Source organism: Pongo pygmaeus, chromosome 5 (assembly GCF_028885625.2).
Source record: "Pongo pygmaeus isolate AG05252 chromosome 5, NHGRI_mPonPyg2-v2.0_pri, whole genome shotgun sequence".
Classification (NCBI taxonomy): Eukaryota; Metazoa; Chordata; class Mammalia; order Primates; family Hominidae; genus Pongo; species Pongo pygmaeus.
In genome coordinates this window covers 41,145,799-41,158,308 of record NC_072378.2, presented here as the reverse complement: position 1 = coordinate 41,158,308, position 12,510 = coordinate 41,145,799, and positions in this window count along the sequence as shown.

Genomic DNA, 12,510 nt, shown 5'->3' with positions numbered 1-12,510 from the left:
ACAGCTTCCAGTTTTATCTCATTGGCCAGAAGAGTTCCATGGCCACCCTCGTCCCACACTGAATGGAAGGGTGGACCAGATGATTCTAGCATTCCAGGATGCCAAAATTCTATCCAGGAACCCAGCAAGGGCAGTTCAGGTAGCATTAAGAGAATGTAGCTTCCTTGAAGGTAGTAACTGTCTAATTTAGCTGTGATTCCCAAAGCCTAGCCTAGCACCTCACAAAAAATGTTTATTAAATGAATGAACCAGGTTATGAGCTCTTCAAAGGCAAGGATCATGTTTTCCTTGTGTTTATATCCCTTGTACTTGGCAGGAATGTTAGAGAAAGAGATGATTGCATTACACTGCACATTGAAGGCAGGGACTATACCTTACTATCTGCATACCCCCCGCGCCCACCACAGTGCCTGGCACACATGGAGGGGCACAACTGAGTTTGTGGAATGGCTTAACTCTTGAGTTGATCAAGAACTCTGGCCTCTTGCCTCCTAATTCATGACAAATGCTTGATCTTGTGGTGCTGTTCGTTAGAAACAGAAAACAGGTACATTACCCTCTTGTTAAGGAACCAGAGTGTTTTCCTCTTTAATGTGCCTGCTCATCCCTAGCTAGAATTGTCACTGCCTGCAAATTGGAAAATGATTAAAGGCAAGCCTACTACTGTCTCTCTCTAGCTGTACCCTGGGAAACTTCTCCATCAACCGGAGTGGGAGAAGGCTGGGTCCTCTAGGATGCCTTGCCCTGGGGCGCCTTTGCTGCACTCTTCACGGACTCCAGAGCCAAGAACAGGAAGGCAGGGAACGAACGCCATTTTTTGAAAGGTAGGTTCTTTCTGGGAGGCAACCAGAGGGTGGTTCTGACCATGATGCCTCTGTTGGGGCATACCTGGGTGTGCCCAGAGTGGTCCTAAGAGCAAAGTTCCAGATGCCATTTGCTCCCCGAAACCGCACCTAGTTTTCCTATCTGTGACTGCTCAGCACTCCCTGCTCCATCTGCTTTTTAATCCGACCTTCCAAAATAACTTTCTGAACAGAAGAGACAACTTCATACAGAAAAGGAGTTTTGTCATCAAGAAATGTTGGTCAGACCCTAGGAATGTTCTGGGAGTTTGTCATTAGAAAACTACTCATGGAACCACCATGCAACCTTTTCCTAGAGATCTGCAGAGAAGGGAGAACTCTCTTATCTTTCTACGGTGCCAGGGAAAGCACGGGGTGAACGCTAGAAGGCCTTTCCCTCATCACCCTCCATCCCCAAGAGCCTGATGTTTTTATTTCTTTGCAGAATATTCACTGCTATGTGCACTATGAACCTGGTTTGTTCCATGTATGTCACACCATGAACCCCATGGAACTGTAGAGATGTTTCCCTATCTATCCCAACTGGACAGGAAGCACCTTGAGAGTAGGGCCATTTGGGGTTTATTCTATAGCTTCAATGCTTCGTAAGCCTTCAGCGATTAAACAAATGAATGATGGAGCCCTTAGAAACCATTCACATCCATCTCTTTGATTTTTATTTTTCCCCTTGCTTTGCAAATGAGTAAATAGGGTCCCAGGTGTCAAATTAAGACTCAATGTCCTCAGCAGCCAACTGGGAGAAAAAGCAGGATTTTTATATTCATACTAAGTCAGACCCATCATCAAGTTACTGTGAAAAGTGAAAACACACTTGGAGACACACCTGAATATGGATGTGCTTTCTGAAATTAAAAGGAAAATGAACAAGAATAACATGCATTTTGGAGAACTCATCATACTGTTAGGTATCATTATTCCATTTATTGAAAAAGAAACTGGGGCTCAAGTAGTTGGTATGATTTACCCAAGATCACATTGAGTGCATGGAGACCTGGGATCAAACCTAGATCATCTACCTCCAAACTCAGAGCACGCAACTTGCTCTCCTACCTTTTAGGCGATCTCTGGTAGGATGTTCTGTGTGGGGCATTGCGGTAGAACTGTGAGAGTTTCAGAGAACTGTGAGACATGAGCCCTACAGTCTAGTAGTACTGATATGAAGGAGGGAAACCAAATGTCTGTATTAGAGCACCATGTTAGTTTCCTACTGGTGCAGTCACCACAAACTTGGTGACTCCAAAGAGCAGTTTATTACCTGACAGCTCTAGAAAGTAGATGTCTGAAATTCAGGTATCTGCTGGTTTTGTTCCTTCTGAAGTCTCTGAAAGAAACTGGCTTTCTTTGGCTTTTCAAGTTTCTAGAAGAAGATTATGCTGTGGCTCCTGGACCCTTCTTCACATCATTCTGACCTCTGCTTCCAACATCACATCTCCTTCTCCAGTGGATCCTCCTGCCTCGTTCTTATAAAGATGCTTGTGATTACACTGGGCTGCTCAGACAATCCAGGATCATCTCCCCATCTCAAGACCCTTAATTTAATCACATCTGCAAAGTCTCTTTGAAGGTCCTAAGGATCAGGATGTGGGCATCTTTGGGGGGCATTATTTAGCTGACCACACAAATCTATTGGTGTCAAACCTCAGCACCGAGTAGGCAGTTCAAGGCCGTATCTTATTTTGTCCTTACATCCACCATGTGAGATAGTTATGATGATGATGAGCTCATTTTAAAGATGAGAAACTGATGGGTAAGTGACATGCTTAGGGTCCTATGGAGTTAGTGGCAGAATCAGGTTTCTCAGATGCCGGGGCCTGTACTTTTAGGAATCAGAATAGATGAGTTGGTCTTGAGAAGGGATAGCTGTCAGTAGGGAGGATAATCCTGTCCTGTAAGGCGGGGCTGGATGGTGTGAGATCTGGATGACAAGCCAAGCCATTGGGATGTTTAGGACAACCCATTCTGGACACAGAAAATGAAGTGACTATAGGTGGTTTGGTTTTGGGGAGATAACTCAGCTGAAGGCCACTGTGAGTGAGGGACAGGGCTTGGAGACCAGGTGGCAGGTGCTGGTTTTCTGCTTGTCTCTGCCCTGCTCTACCTGGCCCCACAGGCTGAGACTTTCCAAGAATGAAAACCTGAAGGGCAGAACTCATGCTGAGTGACAGCATCCTGAGACATGCCTGCTTGACACTACTTTGCAAGATTAAACACCCCAGCAGTAGGCTTCCATCAGCTTCCCGCTTGGTTACCAGCAGAGACATCTTAGATGAATTGGCTATGTGACCTGGGAGATGGTTGGGTGGGAGGAAGGTAGGAGGGAGTGGCTCTCTTAAGCTGCAAAAGGAAAATTCTTAGCATCTGTTGCATCTTACAGGCCGCTGCAGACTCCTTCCCCTCTGGGATGAAAGGAGACCGACCAGGCTGGGACAATCTATAGGACTGAATCATCATCACCACTTGGTGCCCCTGGTGGTGTGCACCCCACCCCTCTTTGTTGAGAAATCCCAAATCGGACTCTCAGATCCACACCCAAGGACCCCCCTGGAACCGCCTAGACCTGTTTCTGTATTAGCAAAAGGGCCTCCTCATAACAGTACCTCCCTCACTGCTGTTGTGGAGGGTAAATGGGATAGGGAACAAAAGGCCTGGAAGGTGGAAGTGTTGGGTAATCAGTGTCCTTGCTCTTGGGGAGTTCTTCCAAACTTACCCTTGACCCTCTTTGGTAATATCAGTTTCTTCTTGCCTCCATCCCCTCTCCCTTTCTTCTTTTCTTGCTTTCTTCCTTCAGTCTTTCTTTTTTCAGGAAAATTGAAAACATCCAGTTAGTAACTTTTACCCCAAGGTTAGTCAGGAACTTGAAGCTTCATACCCAGCCTTGTCTTTTACATATTTCAAGTTGAGTATCCCTAATCTGAAAATCTGAAATGCTCCAAAATTCTAAATTTTTGGAGCGTTGACATGATGTTCAAAGAAAATACTCAGTAAAGCATTTTTAATTTCAGATTGTCAGATTACAGACACTCGCTGGTAAGTATAATGCAAATATTCCAACATCTGAAAAAATCTGAAATCTGAAACGCTGCTATCCCAAGCATTTTGGAAAAGGGATACTCAACCTGTAGGAGATGTAACCTCTTTCATCTGTCCCTAGATACATACTGGACTCATCCATGCTCTTTCATGCCTTCCAAAGGCATGATGTCCCTAAGTGGACACAGAACATCAAGGGACCCAAGGGCATGCATTTCTTTCAGCCTCAGTCTCTTTTAGCTAGGTATCATCTGGCATAGTTCTTGGTCTGGAATAGGGGCTTGATCAATCTTGGTGAAGGGAGGAAGAAAGGGAGAGAATAGAGGGAGTGAGGGAGGAAAAACAAGCACAGCATATTGTTGGGTGTGTGTGGCACCCTGTCAAATGTTGCTCTGTAGACCATTTTTGTGCGCTGGGACATGTGACAGCTACCACCATACAGTTCATTTATTTAACAAGTATGTATTGAGCACCTGGTACTGTGCTGGGCACTGTGGTGAAACAAAGATAAATAATAAATGGGGCATGCCCTCAGGGCCTTCAGTCTAGCAAGGGAGTGAAGATCTGAACACATCATTTTAACTCAGAGAAAGGAAAGAAAGTCGTACTTCCAAGTGAGATGTGTGGATCTGAGCCCCAGGGCTCCAGGCCAGCAACTTGGCACTTTTTCATTATTGATTGGCTTTGCAGGTGTGGCAGTAAAGTAGGAAAAGTGGGTAGGAGGGCCATGTCTGCATTTATTGTCCCACCTGTGATCCACCCTCTTGGGAAAGGACTGGGTTGCACCACTCAACATTTTTCAGGAAGTATTGATTATGTGCCTTCAGAGAAGCAGGCAAGGCTCTGCCTGGGATAATAAGCGCCCTCAAAAGCCCCCTGGATTGTTCCCAGGCCATCTGCTTCCTGCCTTTGTGCCTGTGCTCTGTTTCTGTGCCATTAATGCTCATGAGCACACACCCAGAGGTGTACACACACACACACACACATGCATGCACACATGCACGTGCACACTATGTCATTACTATTATTTAGGATCTTAAAAATTTCAGCCTGAACACAATCCCTTCATGGCTGCCTCTCTTTCCTGCATGGCTGGCCGCCTCCTCCACTCTCTCTCTCTGAGGATCTCACACCTCCACACCTCCCCTCCTCGACTTCCTGTCCTACCAGGCCTCCGCACTGCAGAGAGCCTGTGTGTCTCTTTTTGTTTCTTTCTATTTCCTTTTATCTCCATTTTTTTTCCTCTGCATTTTTATATCTGCCATTGCCTTTCTTTCTGATTCTCCCTGAGTGGTATGTGTGTGTGTGTGTGTGTGTGTGTGTGTGTGTGTGTGTAAAGAAAGAGAAAGGGAGAGGGAGAGACCATTGTCTTTTGGAGTTTTCCTCCTTGATTTGGTTATAGTTTCCTGCTGTAGAATCACAAATGCAACAGAGCCAATTTTAACAGCCACGGAAAAGAGTGATGCATGATTCTTGGCAGGATAGTACCAGGGTATCTGAATGAGGCAACAAAACCCAGCCTGAGTGCCTGAGGGCCTCCCCACAACACGGCCTGCCCTTGCCTACCACAGTGGCTGGCTTTTAGGACCACATCTTAGCTTCACAGAGAGAAGGGATACACCAACTTTGGGCAATGGCGATGTCTCTTGGCCCAGGGCCAGGGCTGGAATTTCCCTGTCCTTGAGGGTGTCACAAATCTACATAGAAGTTGAAGGTTGCTAAGAACCTGGCAGTGTGCTCTGGGCCCTGGAGAGGTAAGTTGGAGGTGCAGAGAGGGAAGACAGGCTGATCTTCATTCACATGGATTACCTCCTTAAGTTAATCCTCCCTGTGCCTCTGAGAAGTCTGGGTCAATTATTATAGGACTAGAAATGAGACCCAAAGAAGTTAAGTGACACCTCTGAGACCACACAGCTGGTGGGTCATCTGGTAGAACCAGATCCAGCTCTGCCTTACTACTTCTTTCCCAGTCAAAGCGCATATAGTTTTTTGGGAAGGGAGATGCTAAGACTGGGTACCTATGAACTGACTTTGAATATCGGGGCTGTTGAGATGAAATCTCCTAATGAATTCCAAGTCCTTGCTTGAGGCAAGGGCTTGAGGAGGTCCCATGATGCTCAGGCTTTGGGTTGTCTATTGAGGGATATGGGTTGTGGAAACCAGATCCTGAAGTTTGTCCCCTCTTAAAGAAACCCTCTGCAGTAAGCTTAAGACTTTCCAATCACAATGTGCATGATGATTCTCTGCTTTTTCTACTTTATTTAAAGGTATCTGCATTTTTAAGTTATGCAAAGGTATATTGAATGCCATCATGCCTCTCTTTTATGCACTGACAACTTTCTACTGTAAACGTTTTGTGAGAAAGCCTGCTTAACCTGGGTGTAGGTAGCATACTTGGGAGCAGCCTACAACCAATAAACAGTGGGGATTGGTAGATAAATATCACAACTTTCTCACCTTGCTGGAAGACAGCTCTGAGGCATGAGTTACACAGTCTCCAAAAGGTTCTCCCGACATTGATCCCACAGTGGTAACCTGCTCTTTAACCTACCTTCTATGGGTTTCTTCCCTTCCTTGTCTCACTTTCCCACTCTGATATGGGTTCTCTCTAGGATCATCTCCATATAATCCTCAGATCCTTGAATCAAGTTCTAGTTCTGGGGAACTCAATCTAAGACAGTCACTTGGCAAGGTAAGGGAGTCAGAATTCAAACCCTGTTCTGTCTGACTCCAAAGCCCATGCACCTGTCTTCATCCTACACTGCTACATAGCTAGTAAAGCTATCCCCACATCTATGCTTACCTTTTGTTATAGATAGACATGCGTTGTACCAAATCTGTTCTTTCTTCCATTATTCAGAAGGCACTTGGTGAAGTTGCAGCAATCTCAGGGGCCCTCATTTACCTTTTGCAGTGTGGGTCCTTCCAGGTATTAGTTTATAGCATGCTCATGAACTATCCGAGTTTAACAAAGTCTCCCGTCTCACCAAGCCAGAGTCACTCTCCAGGGAGCAGAAGGAGGCTTCTCTCCTCTGCTAGCCTTGGTCAAGGGTAGATGGGCCAAAAGGATACATCTACTTACCTCCAGGCATGTTAAGCAGCTTTATTAAATTTGTGTCAAATGGAAGTAAAATAATGCAGAGAAAAGTAGTGAGTAGTGTTTGCTTGCTCCTCTTGCAGAGGAGACAAGTTCAAGGGAGAACAGGGAAAGGGGCTGGCTTTCTGCATAAGCTCTTTTTGTCAGCTTTTGTGCCTGGGGGACTTTTAGACCTTGCAGGGAATTTATACTATGTTCCACTTCTGTTATGTCTTTATTTTTCCTTTCAATCAGAATTTGCTATGTTATCAACCAGCTTCAATGGGTGGATTTTTTTCCTATTGAAAACTGTAGAGGGAGGTGGGGTTCCTGAGGAATCATGGAAGGAGAATGTGGTGGTGGAGGGCATTGTTCTCTGACTGCTTTTACAGCTAGTGAGGCTGGGTAGAAGCTCCAGTCCTTAACCACCCCATTCCTCCCAGTTCTCCTGACAAAACTCTGCAGAAGATTGCACTCTGGGACAGGAATAAGCCAACTGGATTTCGCTAGGAGATGAAGGAAGGAATAGGCAGTTGTTAGAATGTGAGTGAGGAAGAGTGGTCCAGAGACCAGCAAGGGGGACAGGTGAGATGTGAAGGAACCCACTCTCAAGGCAAGGGGTCCTATCTCCCTTAAGTGAAGGCCTCCACAGAGGTGTCATCAAAGTCCTCTTGGATGGGAAAAAATGAAAATAACTGGGGCAGGGAGAGAAGGGAAGATGATTAGCTTTTCTGTGCATGTGTGAGACTGAAGTCCAAGTTTCATACCCAGGAAAGCCCTATCCAACTAACTTCCTACATGCTGCTAACAAGTATTATAGATTCCCTTAGCCTAAATCTATATCTATACAGATGCTCCTCGGCTTAGGATGGGTTTATGTCCCAATAAACCCACTATAAAATAAAAAAATTCTAAGTCAAACTATAATAGGTCAGGGAACATCTGTGTCTCTCTCTACTTAGCTGGCTAGCTATACCACATGTCAGAGTAAATCCTCTTCAGGCCAGAGCAGAATTTTATTCATCTGGCCACTGATTGTTGTAAGCCATCGAAATATGTATCCATCAGTTGTCTCACTAATGTAATAACCATTCTCTCCTGGTATTGCTTGACAGTTGATTGATAGAGCCCATCCTCATTTGGGCCCCCAAGAGGTCTAAGAGGGAGAGAGGGATCAATTTTGTCATTGCCATTTACTCAATGCTCTTTTTTTGTTTGTTTGTTTTGAGACAGAGTCTTGCTCTGTTGCCCAGGCTGGAGTGCAATGGCGTGATCTCAGCTCATTGCAACTTCTACCTCCCAGGTTCAAGCAATTCTCCTGCCTCAGCCTCCCAAGTAGCTGGGATTATAGGCACCCACCACCACGCCTGGCTAATTTCTGTATTTTTAGTAGAGCCAGGGTTTCACCGTATTGGCTAGGCTGGTCTTGAACTCCTGACATCAGGTGATCTGCCCTCCTTGGCCTCCCAAAGTGCTTCGATTACAGAAGTGAGCCACTGCACCAGCCTACTTAGTGCTCTTGACCTCTCCTGGGGATATCGTTCTTTCTGCTCCAGCCTGATGCTTCACTGGGAGCAGTGAGTGGGGATGGGACTCCCACTTGGCTAACTACATCAGCCCAGACATCAATCTTGGACATTAGTGGGTGCCAGATGGCCATCACATCTATTATTCCCTTTCTGCAGATGAGAGAATGGGTATTGAGGATGGGTGGTGGCTTGCCAGGGTTCCCACCACTCTCATTGGTAGAAATCATCTAGATTCCTGGCTCATGTTCTTTCTATACTTTCTCTTCATTTATTAAGCCTATTACATGTTGTACTAAGCACTAAGGATGTTACAAGCTAGACAAATGCCCTCTCTTCCCCATGCTTATGATAAAGGGGAGAAGATGGGCAATTAAAGAATAAGTAACAATATGATGTGATGGGTCCTATGATTAGGGAAGCACAGGATACTCTGGAGCATAGAATGAGGGCTTCTTACCTAGTCTGAGTGTCCATGATTAATGAAGGCTTCCTGGAAGAAATGACATTTAAGCTAAGCTGAAACCTGAATGATGAGTAGGAATTATCTGAAGAATTGGCGATGGGATGATGGGCTTGAGAGAAAAATATTCTAGGCAGCAGGAACAGCATGGCAACATCTTGGCAATGAGAGAGAACATGATGCAATTAAGGAATTTTTAACAAGTACAATGTGGTTGAAAGATACAGGGCATGCTGGCTGGACATGTGGGCTAGAAAGACATAACACAGGAAACTCACCTTCCCATATAGATCCTAAATCTTTTAAGAGCAAAGGCTGTGTCTTTTGTCCCTCTTGTGAATTGAATAGCTCGGGGCTGAACATTAATGTTTAATGTTTGAATGAATTTATGAAGGTAAAAACCATATGCATCTATACAAACTCCTAAAAATGTCCAAGCCTCTCATTATTTGAGTTATGTATTAGCAAAAATACAATTTCTTAAAAGCACATCGCATTTGAGGTAGACGCACGTTTTCATCAATATCGGCTCCCTTGAGGTTGGGAAAACCATCTTCCTGCCTCTCTGAGAATCTTGCCTTTCATCTGGCATTTCTGCCAGGTTCTGGGTGGCTGAATGAAGTCAACCCCCAGCTTTCCCTGTCAGTCTTTACCTGGCTGTTCCTCAAGGTCCCATAAATGGTCACCCCAGTGTGGCTGGGGGTCCTCCAACTCAAGGCTAAAAGCTCAATGAACATTTGGAAATTTGACTTGGGGAAGTCATTGCAGAGAGACGTCAAGCCCAAAGGTGAGGTCAGAAAAGGAGCGGATACCAGGAGAAGAATTCACATTAACTATTTATAATTCTTACAGCCATGGATCCATCCATTGCTGGAATACTTGAAAACACACATACACACACACGCACCTACATGCAAATCCTAATGAATACAGGGTGGGCGTTTTTGTCTTAGGTCTCACTTATGGCATGATGCTTTCTCATTCCCCCTTGATATTTTATTCCACATTTTCAGTCATCTCCCCTAACGAAATGATCACGCTGAACTAATCCAAACATCGACTTAATTAATCAACATTTGGCAGTCTATGACTAAACGCTCCAGTCCAAATTACTTGTGACAACTTTCTTATTACAAAACCAAAACATCTACTGGGATGCAGTGGCTCTGTCAGCTGGCTGGAGAGCATGACTCTTCAGTGTATCTAATATGTTTTAATAAAGTTGCAATAAACCTTTAGTCCCAAGGTATGACAGAGAGAATTTTGCTGCCAGAAAATGTCATTATTTTATTTTTAACTCAACAAATTAAAAATAGAGTGCCTTTGTGGTATAGATGCGCCCTTACTAAGAGCTACCCCTCCAAGAAGACCTTCAGGTCAGGTGCTCAAGCCAACAGGGCCCTTGGTGGCTGGTGCTCTAGCCAGCTAAGAAATTAAATGTAGCCAGGTGGTTCCTTCTAGAAGCTGTGGTTCTCTTTTAGAAACTGACTCCACAATAGGAAGAAGAATCAGAATAATACTTTTTTCTATTTGTTTACTCTCTTACGATTCACAGAATACTTTCATGCACTTGATCTCATTTGATCTTACTGTACCTCTGGGATGTAGGTGAGGGAGAGATTCATTCCTTTGTTCAGCACCAATATTTCTTAAGAGCCTTCTCCATGGTAGGAACTGAGCTACACACCAGAGATTCAGGGGCGAGCAAGATGGACATGGTCCCTGCCGGGATAGGTATCTTAATTTATCCCTCCAGGTTTCTTCTCCATCCTCCTCCACCCTGCCCTGTGCCCTGAAGGGTGAGCGGTATGAACTGCATCACCTGAGCTTCCTGCCTTCTTGTATCTAGTTGGGTTTAGCCATAGAGGCTGAGACATTTATCCCCCTCATTTCTTCCCTGCTGCTCTGTAGGCTGGCAGGGTCTGCGTTCCTCTTCCCAAGGCCACAGCTGCTATTTCTCCTAGAATACTCACAGATCTCCCTAGTTTCTAGGAACCACTCTCTGCTCTTTCCCCTTCAAGCCTTGAAGAAGTAATGGCTTCATACTCTTGCTACCCCTGGGGTGCCTCAAACTCTCAAATCAATTACCCCATTAAAATACACCATGTGTTTCCTTCCAGTCTGACTAGTATACCTAGCTTTACATAACATGTAGCCTGATGGCCATCTACCAAATAATGGCACAAATAATTAGTTGCAACTGTGATACAATGCTTTTCAAGAGTATATAACAGGGCATCTGACTTACTCTGGGGGAATTAGGAGTAAGTATCAGCACAGGTGATATTTAAGCTGAGCACAGGGGGCTGAGGAGGAATTAGTCATGAGGATTTTAGGTTGGTGAGAGGTGGGGTGGTATTCCAGGCAGACAGAATGATATGTTTAAAACCCTGCAGTCTGGAAGAAACTGCTGCTCATGGGAAGAAGACTAGGAGGCCATGAGTGTGAATGGAGTGTTTCTAAAAAGGCAAGATGTGATTATGGCTAAAAGTCCTGAGGATCAGCAGGGAAAGGAGGGGAGGGGCCAGGAGACTGGAATTCAGGGCTGGGACCAGGGTGAGGCAAGTAAGGGCTGAGGACACAAATAATAAGGAGGTGCTCATTCTCAGGGTCATGCAAATGTGAGGTCAGCCCTGAAAATGAGGCCTCTTTAAATTTTATACCCTTTAAATTTTGTGCCTAGGGGTGGAGACGGGGACATGAACCAAGAAACATGGTCTGAGCAGAGGGGTGAATTTGAGTGGGGATAAACTAGACAGGAAAATACTCCCGAGGAAGTCATGGGCAGCATTACTTTGCTGACATTGACAAGTGACAGTACACATGGGGTACTGCCAACCAGGGAAGCTCACCCAAGCCTTTGGTGAGCCAGAGTTTTTACTGGGACTCCATCACATGCTGCCCATGTGGCTGACATTTGGAGGTGGAAATGATACCACGTGGCCTAGATCTCTGATCACAAATCACATTGTTAGACTGTTCAGGTAACCAGAGCCCCAGGCAAACAAAGACACTCCTATTAGGCATGGTGTTCCAAGTGTCTAGAGATACCTCCCTGTAGCTGAAGGCAAAGGCCAGGCCTCTCGTTGGGTGAAATTAATTCTTCACTACACATCAGCCCTTTGCAGAAAACCACTATGTATCTGTTGATAGTTCTGCAGGCCTATGGAAAGCTTTACTTAGATGGTGAGCTCTAAGCCTGGCTGGCTTGCATCAGTTTCTCAGACGGTAGATTAAAAATCTAGGGGTGTTTAATCTAATTAAAAAAACCTGCTACTTGGGAGGCTGAGGCAGGAGAATTGCTTGAACCCAGGAGGCAGAGGTTGCAGTGAGCCGAGATCGCGCCACTGCACTTCAGCCTGGGTGACAGAGCAAGACTCCGTCTCAAAAACAAAAAACAAAAAACAAAAAACAAAAACAAAATTCATTGTTCTGTTTTATTAGAAAATTAACAAATGCACATAGTAAATATTTTTAACGATACAGAAATGTATAATATAGAAAGTCCTTATCATATAACATAATCTAGAAGTATATGTAAAACAGAAAGTT